At 39.2% G+C, this 15,508-nt stretch overlaps 2 non-coding genes across 2 annotated transcripts; one reads left to right on the top strand and one right to left on the bottom strand.

Annotated features, from left to right (window-relative positions):
* Positions 1 to 3,209: 3,209 nt before the first annotated feature.
* On the bottom strand, positions 3,210 to 3,317 carry LOC148548387 (small nucleolar RNA R71). The gene has a single exon (XR_015898796.1). It is a non-coding gene; the product is annotated as a small nucleolar RNA R71 (small nucleolar RNA).
* Positions 3,318 to 14,629: 11,312 nt separating this feature from the next.
* LOC148548386 (small nucleolar RNA R71) lies at positions 14,630 to 14,737 on the top strand. The gene has a single exon (XR_015898926.1). It is a non-coding gene; the product is annotated as a small nucleolar RNA R71 (small nucleolar RNA).
* Positions 14,738 to 15,508: the final 771 nt, after the last annotated feature.

Raw genomic sequence — 15,508 nt, 5'->3', positions numbered from 1 at the left:
ATTCGAAAATTTAAAGGGAAATAAAAACATGCAGTTGACACCAAACTTAAAACATGACACTAAACTCAAACAGAAAAATTCAATTATTAGCTAAAAAAATTTTGAAAAATTTAAAAAGAGAAAATAAGGATTTAAGAAAAATAATTTCAACCAAAAACAATAATAGAAGACTCTAAACCAAAAGAAAAATTTTTCCTAATCTAAGCAACAAAATAAACCGTCAGTTGTCCAAACTCGAACAATCCCCGGCAACGGCGCCAAAAACTTGGTGTGCGAAATTGTGAATCACACTTTTCACAACTCGTACCACTAACCAGCAAGTGCACTGGGTCGTCCAAGTAATACCTTACGTGAGTAAGGGTCGATCCCACGGAGATTGTTGGTCTGAAGCAAGCTATGGTTATCTTGCAACTCTTAGTCAGGATATTAATTTGTGGTTATCAGTTGACTTGCAAATGAACAAGAGAGCATGAATTAAAGGTTACTTGTTATGCAGTAATGGAGAATATGTTGGAGTTTTGGAGATGCTTTGTCTTCTGAATCTCTGCTTTCCTCTGTCTTCTTGTTCACACACGCATGTTCCTCCTATGGCAAGCTGTATGTTGGTGGATCACCATTGTCAATGGCTACCATCCGTCCTCTCAGTGAAAATGGTCCAGGTGCGCTGTCATCGCACGGCTAATCATCTGTAGGTTCTCAATCATACCGGAATAAGATTTACTATCCTTTTGCGTCTGTCACTATGCCCAGCACTCGCAAGTTTGTGGTATGAGTTGTGAAAAGTGTGATTCACAATTCGTGCACCAAGTTTTTGGCGCCGTTGCCGGGGATTGTTCGAGTTTGGACAACTGACGGTTCATCGTGTTGCTCAAATTGGGTAATTTTCTTCTTATTTTATTTTCAAAAAGTTTTCAAAATATTTTCAAAAATGTTTTCTTCTTTTTCGTTTTTCCCAATTAATATTCGGAAAAAAATATTTTCAAAAAATAAAATATATTTTTCTTCAGAAATTTTAAGAATGAATTCTAGTGTTTCATGATGATTTGTTGAATCCTGGCTGGCTGTAAAGCCATGTCTAAATTCCTTTGGACTGAGGATTCAACTAATCACTTCAATGCATGTAATAGCATACTAAAGCTTGGCTGGCTATTAAGCCATGTCTAACCCTCAGATTGGAGCTTTAGACTGAGAGTGCAAGATTCCTGGAGTTCATATTAAAAATTTTGGAATCTTTATTTTTCTTTTTCACATTAATTTTCGAAAAAAATTTAAAAAAATTTATAAAATCATAAAAATCAAAAATATTTTGTGTTTCTTGTTTGAGTCTTGAGTCAATTTTTAAGTTTGGTGTCAATTGCATTTTTTCTAAAAAATTTATGCATTTTTCGAAAATTCATGCATTCATAGTGTTCTTCATGATCTTCAAGTTGTTCTTGGCCAGTCTTCTTGTTTGATCTTCATATTTTCGTGTTTTGTGTCTTTTCTTGTTTTTCATATACATTCTTGCATTCATAGTGTCTATGCATGAAAAATTTCTAAGTTTGGTGTCTTGCATGTTTTCTTTTCTTGAAAATTTTTCAAAAATAAGTTCTTGATGTTCATCTTGACATTCAAAGTGTTCTTGGTGTTCATCTTGACATTCATAGTGTTCTTGCATGCATCATGTGTTTTGATTTATAATTTTCATGTTGTGAGTCAATTTTTTTGTTTTTCTCTTTCATCATAAAAAATTCAAAAATCAAAAAAATATCTTTCCTTTTTTCTCTCATAAATTTCTAAAATTTGGATTGACTTATTTTTTTCAAAAATTTTTAAAATTCAATTGTTTCTTATGAGTCAAATCAAATTTTCAATTTAAAAATCTTATCTTTTTTAAAATCTTTTTCATTTTTCTTATTTATTTTCGAAAATTTTAAAAATATTTTTAAAAAATATTTTTCTTAATTTTACATCATATTTTCGAAAATATCATCAACAATTAAGGTTTTGATTCAAAAATTTCAAGTTTGTTACTTACTTGTTAAGAAAGATTCAAACTTTAAGTTCTAGAATCATATCTTGTGATTTCTTGTGAATCAAGTCATTAATTGTGATTTTAAAAATCAAATCTTTTTCAAAACTAATTTCAATCATATGTTTTCAAAAATATCTTTTTATCTTATCTTTTTCAAATACCTTTTCTAACTTCTTATCTTCTTATCTTTTAAAAATTGAATTTCAAATCTCTTTCAACTAACCACTTAACTTTTTATTTGATTCTTATCTTTACTAAAACTGCCCAACTAACTTTTTACCTTTAATTTTCGAAAATCTCTTCCCTCTTTTTCAAAATTTCTTTTTAATTAACTAATTATTTTAATTTTTGATTTTAATTTTATTTCATTCCTAATTTTCGAAAACTACTAACCTTTTTCAAAAACTATTTTCGAAATTTAACTTTAAAGTTTAATTTTTATTTTTCGAATTTTCTCACCTCCCTTCTTCTTCTATTTATTTATTCATTTACTAACACTTTTCTTCATCTCATATCTCTGCTCCCCTCACCCTTGTGTTTGGATTCTCCTCCTTTCTCTTTCTTTACATTACATTCTTTTCTTCTTCTACTCACACAAAGGAATCTCTATACTGTGACATAAAGGATTCCATGTTTTCTTTGTTATTCCTTTCTTTTTCATATGAGCAGGAGTAAGGACAAGAACATTCTTGTTGAAGCAGATCCTGAACCTGAAAGGACTCTGAAAAGGAAACTAAGAGAAGCTAAAATACAACAATCCAGAGACAACCTTACAGGAATTTTCGAACAAGAAGAGGATATGATAGCCGAAAATAATAATAATGCAAGGAGGATGCTTGGTGACTTTACTGCACCTAATTCCAATTTACATGGAAGAAGCATCTCCATTCCTGCCATTGGAGCAAACAATTTTGAGCTGAAACCTCAATTAGTTTCTCTGATGCAATAAAACTGCAAGTTTCATGGACTTCCATCTGAAGATCCTTTTCAGTTCTTAACTGAATTCTTGCAGATTTGTGATACTGTTAAGACTAATGGAGTAGATCCTGAAGTCTACAGGCTCATGCTTTTCCCTTTTGCTGTAAGAGACAGAGCTAGAATATGGTTGGACTCTCAACCTAAGGATAGCCTGAACTCTTGGGATAAGCTGGTCAAGGCTTTCTTAGCCAAGTTCTTTCCTCCTCAAAAGCTGAGTAAGCTTAGAGTGGATGTTCAAACCTTCAGACAGAAAGAAGGTGAATCCCTCTATGAAGCTTGGGAGAGATATAAGGAACTGACCAAAAACTGTCCTTCTGACATGCTTTCAGAATGGACCATCCTGGATATATTCTATGATGGTCTGTCTGAATTAGCTAAGATGTCATTGGATACTTCTGCAGGTGGATCCATTCACCTAAAGAAAACGCCTACAGAAGCTCAAGAACTCATTGACATGGTTGCTAATAACCAGTTCATGTACACTTCAGAGAGGAATCCTGTGAGTAATGGGACGCCTCAGAAGAAGGGAGTTCTTGAAATTGATACTCTGAATGCCATATTGGCTCAGAATAAAATATTGACTCAGCAAGTCAATATGATTTCTCAGAGTCTGAATGGAATGCAAGCTGCATCCAACAGTACTCAAGAGGCATCTTTTGAAGAAGAAGCTCATGATCCTGAGAACCCTGCAATAGCAGAGGTGAATTACATGGGTGAACCATATGGAAACACCTATAATCCCTCATGGAGAAATCACCCAAATCTCTCATGGAAGGATCAACAAAAGCCTCAACAAGGCTTTAATAATGGTGGAAGAAACAGGTTTAGCAATAGCAAGTCTTTTCCATCATCCACTCAGCAATAGACAGAGAACTCTGAACAAAATACCTCTAATTTAGCAAACTTAGTCTCTGATCTATCTAAGGCCACTCTGAGTTTCATGAATGAAACAAGGTCCTCCATTAGAAATTTGGAGGCACAAGTGGGCCAGCTGAGTAAGAAGATCACTGAAACCCCTCCTAATGCTCTCCCAAGCAATACAGAAGAAAATCCAAAAGGAGAGTGCAAGGCCATTGATATAACCATCATGGCCGAATCCAAGAAGGAAGGGGAGGACGTGAATCCCAAGGAGGAAGACCTCCTGGGACGTCCAGTGATCAACAAGGAGTTTCCCTTTGAGGAACCAAAGGACTCTGAGGCTCATCTAGAGACCATAGAGATCCCATTAAACCTCCTTACGCCCTTCATGAGCTCTGATGAGTATTCTTCTTCTGAAGAGAATGAGGATGTTACTGAAGAGCAAGTTGCCAAGTTCCTTGGTGCAATCATGAAGTTGAATGCCAACTTATTTGGTAAAGAGACTTGGGGAGATGAACCTCCCCTGTTCACCAATGAACTAAATGCATTGGATCAACTGAGATTGCCTCAGAAGAAACAGGATCCTGGAAAGTTCCTAATACATTGTACCATAGGCACCATGACCTTTGAGAAGGCTCTATGTGACCTTGGGTCAAGAATAAACCTCATGCCACTCTCTGTAATGGAGAAACTGGAATCTTTGAGGTGCAAGCTGCTAGAATCTCATTAGAGATGGCAGACAATTCAAGAAAAGAGGCTTATGGACAGGTAGAGGACGTGTTAGTAAAGGTTGAAGGCCTTTACATCCCTGCTAATTTCATAATCCTAGATACTGGGAAGGATGAGGATGAATCCATCATCCTTGGAAGACCCTTCCTAGCCACAGCAAGAGCTGTGATTGATGTTGACAGAGGTGAACTAGTCCTTCAATTGAATAAGGACTCCCTTGTGTTTAAAACTCAAGGTCATCCCTCTGTAAACATGGAGAAGAGGCACAGTAAGCCTCTCTCGGTACAGAGTCAACTAAAGCACCCACAGTCAAACTCTAAGTTTGGTGTTGGGAGGCCTCAGCCAAACTCTAAGTTTGGTGTTGAACTCCCCTATCCAAACTCTAAGTTTGGTGTTGGGAGTCTATAAAATTGACCTGATCACCTGTGTGGCTCCATGAGAGACCACTGTCAAGCTATTGACATTAAAGAAGCGCTTGTTGGGAGGCAACCCAATTTTTTTATTTATCTAATTTTATTTTTATTTTATTGTTCTTTCATTTTTTATTAGGTTCATGATCATGTGGAGTCACAAAATAAATAGAAAAACAAAAAACAGTAGAAGAAAAATCACACCCTAGAGGAAAGGCTTACTGGCGTTTAAACTCCAGTAAGGAGCATCTGGCTGGCGTTCAACGCCAGAACAGAGCATGGATCTGGCGTTGAATGCACAAAACAAGCAGCATCCTGGCGTTCAGACGCCAGGAATGCACACTGAGGAAAGCTGGCACTGAACGCCAGAAACAAGCATAGAACTGGCGTTCAACGCCAGAAACATGCTGCATCTGGGTGCTGAACGCCCAGAACAAGCATCAATTTGGCGTTTAAACGCCAGAATTGCATGCAAAGGCATTTTACATGCCTAATTGGTGCAGGGATGTAAATCCTTGACACCTCAGGATCTGTAGACCCCACAGAATCATCTCAGCATCTGTGGACCCCACAGGATCCTCACCTACCTCCACTCCTACTCTTCCCTCTTCTCAATGTTCATCCTCTCTTCCCAATAAACACCTTTCCCCAAAACTCTTCACCAATCAAATCAAGCTCTCTTCCCTACTACCCCTTCACCACTCACATCCATCCACTCTTCCCCATAAACCTACCTCATAAACCCCACCTACCTTCGAAATTCAAAATCACTTTCCCACCCAAACCCACCCTAAATGGCCGAACCTAACCCCTCTCCCTCCACTATATAAACCACTCCATTCTTCTTCATTTTTCACACAACAAAACCCTCTCATCCCCTTCTTGGCCGAGACACAACCCTCTCTCCCTCTCTTCCATTTCTTCTTCTTCTTCTTCTTTTCTTTCTTCTCTTGCTCGAGGGCGAGCAATATTCTAAGTTTGGTGTGGTAAAAGCATAAAGCTTTTTGTTTTTCCATTACAATTGATGGCACCTAAGACCGGAGAATCCTCTAGAAAAGGGAAAGGGAAGACAAAAGCTTCCACCTCCGAGTCATGGAAGATGGAAAGATTCATCTCCAAAGCCCATCAAGACCACTTCTATGATGTTGTGGCCAAGAAGAAGGTGATCCCCGAGGTCCCTTTCAAACTCAAGAAAAATGAGTATCCGGAGATCCGACATGAGATCCATAGAAGAGGTTGGGAAGTTCTAACAAACCCCATCCAACAAGTCGGAATTCTAATGGTTCAAGAGTTCTATGCTAATGCATGGATCACTAGGAACCATGATCAAAGTAAGAACCCGAACCCAAAGAATTATCTCACTATGGTTCGGGGGAATTACTTAGATTTTAGTCCGGAAAATGTGAGGTTGGCGTTCAACTTGCCAATGATGGAAGAGAACGCACGCCCCTACACAAGGAGGGTCAACTTTGATCAATAGTTGGACCAAGTCCTCATGGACATATGTGTGGAAGGAGCTCAATAGAAGATTGACTCAAAAGGCAAACCGATTCAACTAAGAAGATTGGATCTTAAGCCTGTAGCTAGAGGATGGTTGGAGTTCATTCAACGCTCAATCATTCCCACTAGCAACCAGTCTGAAGTTACTATAGACCGGGCCATCATGATCCATAGCATCATGATTGGAGAAGAGGTGGAAGTTCATGAGATTATACCTCAAGAACTCTACAAGGTGGCTGACAAGTCCTCCACTATGGCAAGGTTAGCTTTTCCTCACATCATTTGCCATCTATGCAATTCGGCTAGGATTGACATAGAGGGAGATATCCTCATTGATGAGGACAAGCCCATCACTAAGAAAAGGATGGAGCAAACAAGAGAGCCTATTCATGGATCTCAAGAGACGCATGAAGAAGCTCATCACCAAGAAATCCCTGAGATGCCTCAAGGGATGCACTTTCCTCCATAGAATTTTTGGGAGCAAATCAACACCTCCCTAGGAGAATTAAGTTCCAACATGGGACAACTAAGGGTGGAACATCAAGAGCACTCAATCATCCTCCATGAAATTAGAGAAGATCAAAGAGCTATGAGGGAGGAGCAACAAAGACAAGGAAGAGACATAGAAGAGCTCAAGGACATCATTGGTTCCTCAAGAAGAAAACGCCACCATCACTAAGGTGAACTCATTCCTTGTTCTCAAATTTTCTGTTTTTCATTTTCTTTATGTTAAGTGCTTATCTATGTTAGTGTCTTATTACATGATCATTAGTATTTAGTAACTTTGCCTTAAAGTAGTGAATATGAATCCATCACCTCTCTTAAATGAAAAATGTTTTAATTCAAAAGAACAAGAAGTACATGAATTTCAAATTTATCCCTGAACTTAGTTTAATTATATTGATGTGGTGACAATACTTTTTGTTTTCTGAATGAATGCTTGAACAGTGCATATGTCTTTTGAAGTTGTTGTTTATGAATGTTAAATATGTTGGCTCTTGAAAGAATAATGACAAGGAGACATGTTATTTGATAATCTGAAAAATCATAAAAATGATTCTTGAAGCAAGAAAAAGCAGTGAATACAAAGCTTGCAGAAAAAAAAATGGCAAAAAAAAAATAAATAGAAAAAAAAAAGCAAGCAGAAAAAGCCAAAAGCTCTTAAAACCAAAAGGCAAGGGTAAATAAAAAGGATCCCAATGCTTTGAGCATCAGTGGATAGGAGGGCCTAAAGGAATAAAATCATGGCCTAAGCGGCTAAACCAAGCTGTCCCTAACCATGTGCTTGTGGCGTGAAGGTGTCAAGTGAAAACTTGAGACTGAGCAGTTAAAGTCAAGGTCCAAAGCGAAAGAAGAGTGTGCTTAAGAACCCTGGATACCTCTAATTGGGGACTTTAGAAAGCTGAGTCACAATCTGAAAAGGTTCACCCAGTTATGTGTCTGTGGCATTTATGTATCTGGTGGTAATACTGGAAAACAAAGTGCTTAGGGCCACGGCCAAGACTCATAAAGTAGCTGTGTTCACGAATCAACATACTAAACTAGGAGAATCACTAACACTATCTGAACTCTGAGTTCCTATAGATGCCAATCATTCTGAACCTCAATGGATAAAGTGAGATGCCAAAACTATTCAAGAGGCAAAAAGCTACAAGTCCCGCTCATCTGATTGGAGCTATGTTTCATTGATAGTTTGGAATTTATAGTATATTCTCTTCTTTTTATCCTATTTGATTTTCAGTTGCTTGGGGACAAGCAACATTTTAAGTTTGGTGTTGTGATGAGCAGATAATTTATACGCTTTTTGGCATTATTTTTAGTATGTTTTTAGTAGGATCTAGTTACTTTTAGGGATGTTTTTATTAGTTTTTATGTTAAATTCATATTTCTGGACTTTACTATGAGTTTGTATGTTTTTCTGCGATTTCAGGTATTTTCTGGCTGAAATTGAGGGACTTGAGCAAAAATCAGATTCAGAGGTTGAAGAAGGACTGCTGATGTTGTTGGATTCTGACCTCCCTGCACTCAAAGTGGATTTTCTGGAGCTACAGAACTCCAAATGGTGCGCTCTCAACGGCGTTGGAAAATAAACATCCAGGGCTTTCCAGCAATATATAATAGTCCACACTTTGCTCACGTTTAGAAGACGCAAAAGGGCGTTGAACGCCAGTTCTACGCTGCAGTCTGGAGTTAAACGCCAGAAACACATCACGAACCAGAGTTGAACACCAAAAACACATTACAACTTGGCGTTCAACTCCGAAAGAAGCCTCTGCACGTGTAAACTTCAAGCTCAGCCCAAGCACACACCAAGTGGGCCCCGGAAGTGGATTTATGCATCAATTACTTACTTCTGTAAACCCTAGTAACTAGTTTAGTATAAATAGGACTTTTTACTATTGTATTTGACATCTTGGGATGTCTAGTTCTTAGATCATCGGGGCTGGCCATTCGGCCAGGTCTGAACCTTTCACTTATGTATTTTTCAACGGTAGAGTTTCTGCACTCCATAGATTAAGGTGTGGAGCTTTGCTGTTCCTCATGATTTAATGCAAAGTACTACTGTTTTATATTCAATTCAACTTATTCCGCTTCTAAGATATCCATTCGCACCCAAGAACATGATGAATGTGATGATTATGTGACGCTCATCATCATTCTCACTTATGAACGCGTGCCTGACAAACACTTCCGTTCTATATGCAGATAAGCAAGAATGAGTATCTCTTAGATATCTAATACAGAGGACCGAGTCCGAGATATTAAAATCTTCATGGTATAAGTTAGAACCCATGGATGGCCATTCCTAAGATCCGGAAAGTCTAAACCTTGTCTGTGGTATTCCGAGTAGGATCTGGGAAGGGATAGCTGTGACAAACTTCAAACTCGCGAGTGCTGGGTGTAGTGACAGACGCAAAAGGAGGGTGAACCCTATTCCAGTATGATCGAGAACCTCCAGATGATTAGCCATGCCGTGACAGAGCATTTGGACCTTTTTCACAGAGAGGATGGGATGTAGCCATTGACAACGGTGATGCCCTATATAAAGCTTGCCATGGAAAGGAGTAGGAAGGATTGGATGAAGACAGCAGGAAAGCAGAGGTTCAGAGGAACGAAAGCATCTCTATACACTTATCTGAAATTCTCACCAATGAATTACATAAGTATTTCTATCTTTATTTTCTGTTTATTTATTATTATTATTCGAAAACTCCATAACCATTTGATATCCGCCTGACTGAGATTTACAAGGTGACCATAGCTTGCTTCAAGCCGACAATCTCCGTGGGATCGACCCTTACTCACGTAAGGTTTTATAACTTGGACGACCCAGTGCACTTGCTGGTTAGTTGTATCGAAGTTGTGACAAATCATGAATTAAGATTAGAGCACCAAGTTTCTGGAGCCATTACCAGGGAGCCATTATCAGTATGTTGATTCTTGAACACAGCTACTTTATGAGTCTTGGCCGTGGCCCTAAGCACTTTGTTTTCCAGTATTACCACCGGATACATAAATGCCACAGACACATAACTGGGTGAACCTTTTTAGATTGTGACTCAGCTTTGCTAAAGTCCCCAATTAGAGGTGTCCAGGGTTCTTAAGCACACTCTTCTTTTGCTTTGGACCTTGACTTTAACCGCTCAGTCTCAAGTTTTCACTTGACACCTTCACGCCACAAGCACATGGTTAGCGACAGCTTGGTTTAGCCGCTTAGGCCAAGATTTTATTCCTTTAGGCCCTCCTATCCACTGATGCTCAAAGCCTTGGGATCCTTTTTATTTACCCTTGCCTTTTGGTTTTAAGGGCTATTGGCTTTTTCTGCTTGCTTTTTCTTTTTCTTTCTATTTTTTTCGCCATTTTTTATGCAAGCTTTGTATTCACTGCTTTTTCTTGCTTCAAGAATCATTTTTATGATTTTTCAGATTATCAAATAACATGTCTCCTTGTCATCATTCTTTCAAGAGCCAACATATTTAACATTCATAAACAACAACTTCAAAAGACATATGCACTGTTCAAGCATTCATACAAAAAACAAAAAGTATTGTCACCACATCAATATAATTAAACTAAGTTCAGGGATAAATTCGAAACTCATGCACTTCTTGTTCTTTTGAATTAAAACATTTTTCATTTAAGAGAGGTGATGGATTCATATTCACTACTTTAAGGCAAAGTTACTAAATACTAATGATCATGTAATAAGACACTAACATAGATAAGCACTTAACATAAAGAAAACGAAAAACAGAAAATTTGAGAACAAGGAATGAGTCCACCTTAGTGATGGTGGCATTTTCTTCTTGAGGAACCAATGATGTCCTTGAGCTCTTCTATGTCTCTTCCTTGTCTTTGTTGCTCCTCCCTCATAGCTCTTTGATCTTCTATAATTTCATAGAGGATGATTGAGTGCTCTTGATGTTTCACCCTTAGTTGTCCCATGTTGGAACTTAATTCTCCTAGGGAGGTGTTGATTTGCTCCCAAAAATTCGGTGGAGGAAAGTGCATCCCTTGAGGCATCTCAGGGATTTCTTGGTGATGAGCTTCTTCATGCGTCTCTTGAGATCCATGAATAGGCTCTCTTGTTTGCTCCATCCTTTTCTTAGTGATGGGCTTGTCCTCATCAATGAGGATATCTCCCTCTATGTCAATCCCAGCCGAATTGCATAGATGGCAAATGAGGTGAGGAAAAGCTAACCTTGCCATAGTGGAGGACTTGTCAGCCACGTTGTAGAGTTCTTGAGGTATAATCTCATGAACTTCCACCTTTTCTCCAATCATGATGCTATGGATCATGATGGCCCGGTCTATAGTAACTTCAGACTGGTTGCTAGTGGGAATGATTGAGCGTTGAATGAACTCCAACCATCCTCTAGCTACAGGCTTAAGGTCCAATCTTCTTAGTTGAACCGGTTTGCCTTTTGAGTCAATCTTCCATTGAGCTCCTTCCACACATATGTCCATGAGGACTTGGTCCAACCTTTGATCAAAGTTGACCCTCCTTGTGTAGGGGCATGCGTTCTCTTCTATCATTGGCAAGTTGAACGCCAACCTCACATTTTTCGGACTAAAATCTAAGTAATTCCCCCGAACCATAGTGAGATAATTCTTTGGGTTCGGGTTTTTACTTTGATCATGGTTCCTAATGATCCATGCATTAGCATAGAACTCTTGAACCATTAGAATTCCGACTTGTTGGATGGGGTTTGTTAGAACTTCCCAACCTCTTCTATGGATCTCATGTCGGATCTCTGGATACTCATTTTTCTTGAGTTTGAAAGGGACCTCGGGGATCACCTTCTTCTTGGCCACAACATCATAGAAGTGGTCTTGATGGGCTTTGGAGATGAATCTTTCCATCTTCCATGACTCGGAGGTGGAAGCTTTTGTCTTCCCTTTCCCTTTTCTAGAGGATTCTCCGGTCTTAGGTGCCATCAATGATAATGGAAAAACAAAAAGCTTTATGCTTTTACCACACCAAACTTAGAATATTGCTCGCCCTCGAGCAAGAGAAGAAAGAAAAGAAGAAGAAGAATTAGAAGAAATAGAAGAGAGGGAGAGAGGGTTGTGTCTCGGCCAAGAAGGGGATGAGAGGGTTTTGTTGTGTGAAAAATGAAGAAGAATGGAGTGGTTTATATAGTGGAGGGAGAGGGGTTAGGTTCGGCCATTTAGGGTGGGTTTGGGTGGGAAAGTGATTTTGAATTTTGAAGGTAGGTGGGGTTTATGAGGTAGGTTTATGGGGAAGAGTGGATGGATGTGAGTGGTGAAGGGGTAGTAGGGAAGAGAGCTTGATTTGATTGGTGAAGGGTTTTAGGGAAAGGTGTTTATTGGGAAGAGAGGATGAACATTGAGAAGAGGGAAGAGTATGAGTGGAGGTATGTGGGGATCCTGTGGGGTCCACAGATGCTGAGATGATTCTGTGGGGTCCACAGATCCTGAGGTGTCAAGGATTTACATCCCTGCACCAATTAGGCATGTAAAATGCCTTTGCATGCAATTCTGGCGTTTAAACGCCGAATTGATGCTTGTTCTGGGCATTCAGCGCCCAGATGCAGCATGTTTCTGGCATTGAATGCCAGTTCTATGCTTGTTTCTGGCGTTCAGCGCCAGCTTTCCTCAGTGTGCATTCCTGGCATCTGAACGCCAGGATGCTGCTTGTTTTGGGTGTTCAACGCCAGATCTATGCTCTCTTCTGGCGTTAAATGCCAGCCAGATGCTCCTTACTGGCGTTTAAACGCCAGTAAGCCCTTCCTCTAGGGTGTGATTTTTCTTCTGCTGTTTTTTATTCTTCTATTTATTTTGTGACTCCACATGATCATGAACCTAATAAAAAAATGAAAGAACAATAAAATAAAAATAAAATTAGATAAATAAAAAAATTGGGTTGCCTCCCAACAAGCGCTTCTTTAATGTCAATAGCTTGACAGTGGGCTCTCATGGAGCTACACAGGTGATCAGGTCAATTTTATAGACTCCCAACACCAAACTTAGAGTTTGGATAGGGGAGTTTAACACTAAACTTAGAGTTTGGCTGAGGCCTCCCAACACCAAACTTAGAGTTTGACTGTGGGGGCTTTAGTTGACTCTGTACTGAGAGAGGCTTACTGTGCCTCTTTTCCATATTTACAGAGGGATGACCTTGAGTTTTAAACACAAGAGAGTCCTCATTCAATTGAAGGACCAGTTCACCTCTGTCAACATCAATCACAGCTCTTGCTATGGCTAGGAAGGGTCTTCCAAGGATGATGGATTCATCCTCATCCTTCCCAGTATCTAGGATTATGAAATCAGCAAGGATGTAAAGGCCTTCAACCTTTACTAACACGTCCTCTACCTGTCCATAAGTCTCTTTTCTTGAATTGTCTGCCATCTCTAATGAGATTCTAGCAGCTTGCACCTCAAAGATTCCCAGTTTCTCCATTGCAGAGAGTGGCATGAGGTTTATTCTTGACCCAAGGTCACATAGAGCCTTCTCAAAGGTCATGGTGCCTATGGTACAAGGTATTAGAAACTTTCCAGGATCCTGTTTCTTCTAAGGAAATCTCAGTTGATCCAATGCATTTAGTTCATTGGTGAACAGGGGAGGTTCATCTCCCCAAGTCTCTTTACCAAATAAGTTGGCATTCAACTTCATGATTGCACCAAGGAACTTGGCAACTTGCTCTTCAGTAACATCCTCATTCTCTTCAGAAGAAGAATACTCATCAGAGCTCATGAAGGGCGTAAGGAGGTTTAATGGGATCTCTATGGTCTCTAGATGAGCCTCAGAGTCCTTTGGTTCCTCAAAGGGAAACTCCTTGTTGATCACTGGACGTCCCAGGAGGTCTTCCTCCTTGGGATTCACGTCCTCCCCTTCCTTCTTGGATTCGGCCATGATGGTTATATCAATGGCCTTGCACTCTCCTTTTGGATTTTCTTCTGTATTGCTTGGGAGAGCATTAGGAGGGGTTTCAGTGATCTTTTTACTCAGCTGGCCCACTTGTGCCTCCAAATTTCTAATGGAGGACCTTGTTTCATTCATGAAACTCAGAGTGGCCTTAGATAGATCAGAGACTAAGTTTGCTAAATTAGAGGTATTTTGTTCAGAGTTCTCTATCTGTTGCTGAGTGGATGATGGAAAAGGCTTGCTATTGCTAAACCTGTTTCTTACACCATTATTAAAGCCTTGTTGAGGCTTTTGTTGATCCTTCCATGAGAGATTTGGGTGATTTCTCCATGAGGGATTATAAGTGTTTCCATATGGTTCACCCATGTAATTCCCCTCTGCTATTGCAGGGTTCTCAGGATCATGAGCTTCTTCTTCAAAAGATGCCTCTTGAGTACTGTTGGATGCAGCTTGCATTCCATTCAGACTCTGAGAAATCATATTGACTTGCTGAGTCAATATTTTATTCTGAGCCAATATGGCATTCAGAGTATCAATTTCAAGAACTCCCTTCTTTTGAGGCGTCCCATTACTCACAGGATTCCTCTCAGAAGTGTACATGAACTGGTTATTAGCAACCATGTCAATGAGTTCTTGAGCTTCTGCAGGCGTTTTTTTTAGGTGAATGGATCCACCTGCAGAAGTATCCAATGATATCTTAGCTAATTCAGACAGACCATCATAGAATATATCCAGGATGGTCCATTATGAAAGCATGTCAAAAGGACACTTTTTGGTCAGTTCCTTGTATCTCTCACAAGCTTCATAGAGGGATTCACCTTCTTTCTGTCTGAAGGTTTGAACATCCACTCTAAGCTTACTAAGCTTTTGAGGAGGAAAGAACTTGGCTAAGAAATCCTTGACCAGCTTATCCCAAGAGTTCAGGCTATCCTTAGGTTGAGAGTCTAACCATATTCTAGCTCTGTCTCTTACAGCAAAAGGGAAAAGCATGAGCCTGTAGACTTCAGGATCTACTCCATTAGTCTTAACAGTATCACAGAACTGCAAGAATTCAGTTAAGAAATGAAAAGGATCTTTAGATGGAAGTCCATGAAACTTACAGTTTTGTTGCATAAGAGAAACTAATTGAGGTTTCAGCTCAAAATTGTTTGCTCCAATGGCAAGAATGGAGATGCTTCTTCCATGTAAATTGGAATTAGGTGTAGTAAAGTCACCAAGTATCCTCCTTGCATTATTATTATTTTTGGCTGCCATATCCTCTTCTTGTTCAAAAATTCCTGTAAGGTTGTCTCTGGATTGTTGTATTTTAGCTTCTCTTAGTTTCCTTTACAGAGTCCTTTCAGGTTCAGGATCTGCTTCAACAAGAATGTTCTTGTCCTTGCTCCTGCTTATATGACAAAGAAGGGAATAACCAAGAAAATATGAAATCCTCTATGTCACAGTATAGAGATTCCTTTGTGTGAGTAGAAGAAGAAAAGAATGTAATGTAAAGAAAGAGAAGGGAGGAGAATCCAAACACAAGGGTGAGGGGAGCAGAGATATGAGATGAAGAGAAGTGTTAGTAAATGAATAAATAAATAGAAGAATAAGGGAGGTGAGAAAATTCGAAAAATAAAAATTAAATTTTAA

Source organism: Arachis ipaensis, chromosome B8 (genome assembly GCF_059453495.1).
Source record: "Arachis ipaensis isolate K30076 ecotype BB chromosome B8, ASM5945349v1, whole genome shotgun sequence".
NCBI classification, from domain to species: Eukaryota; Viridiplantae; Streptophyta; class Magnoliopsida; order Fabales; family Fabaceae; genus Arachis; species Arachis ipaensis.
Note: the sequence above shows the minus strand (reverse complement) of the source record. Positions and strands in the feature narration are given on the sequence as shown.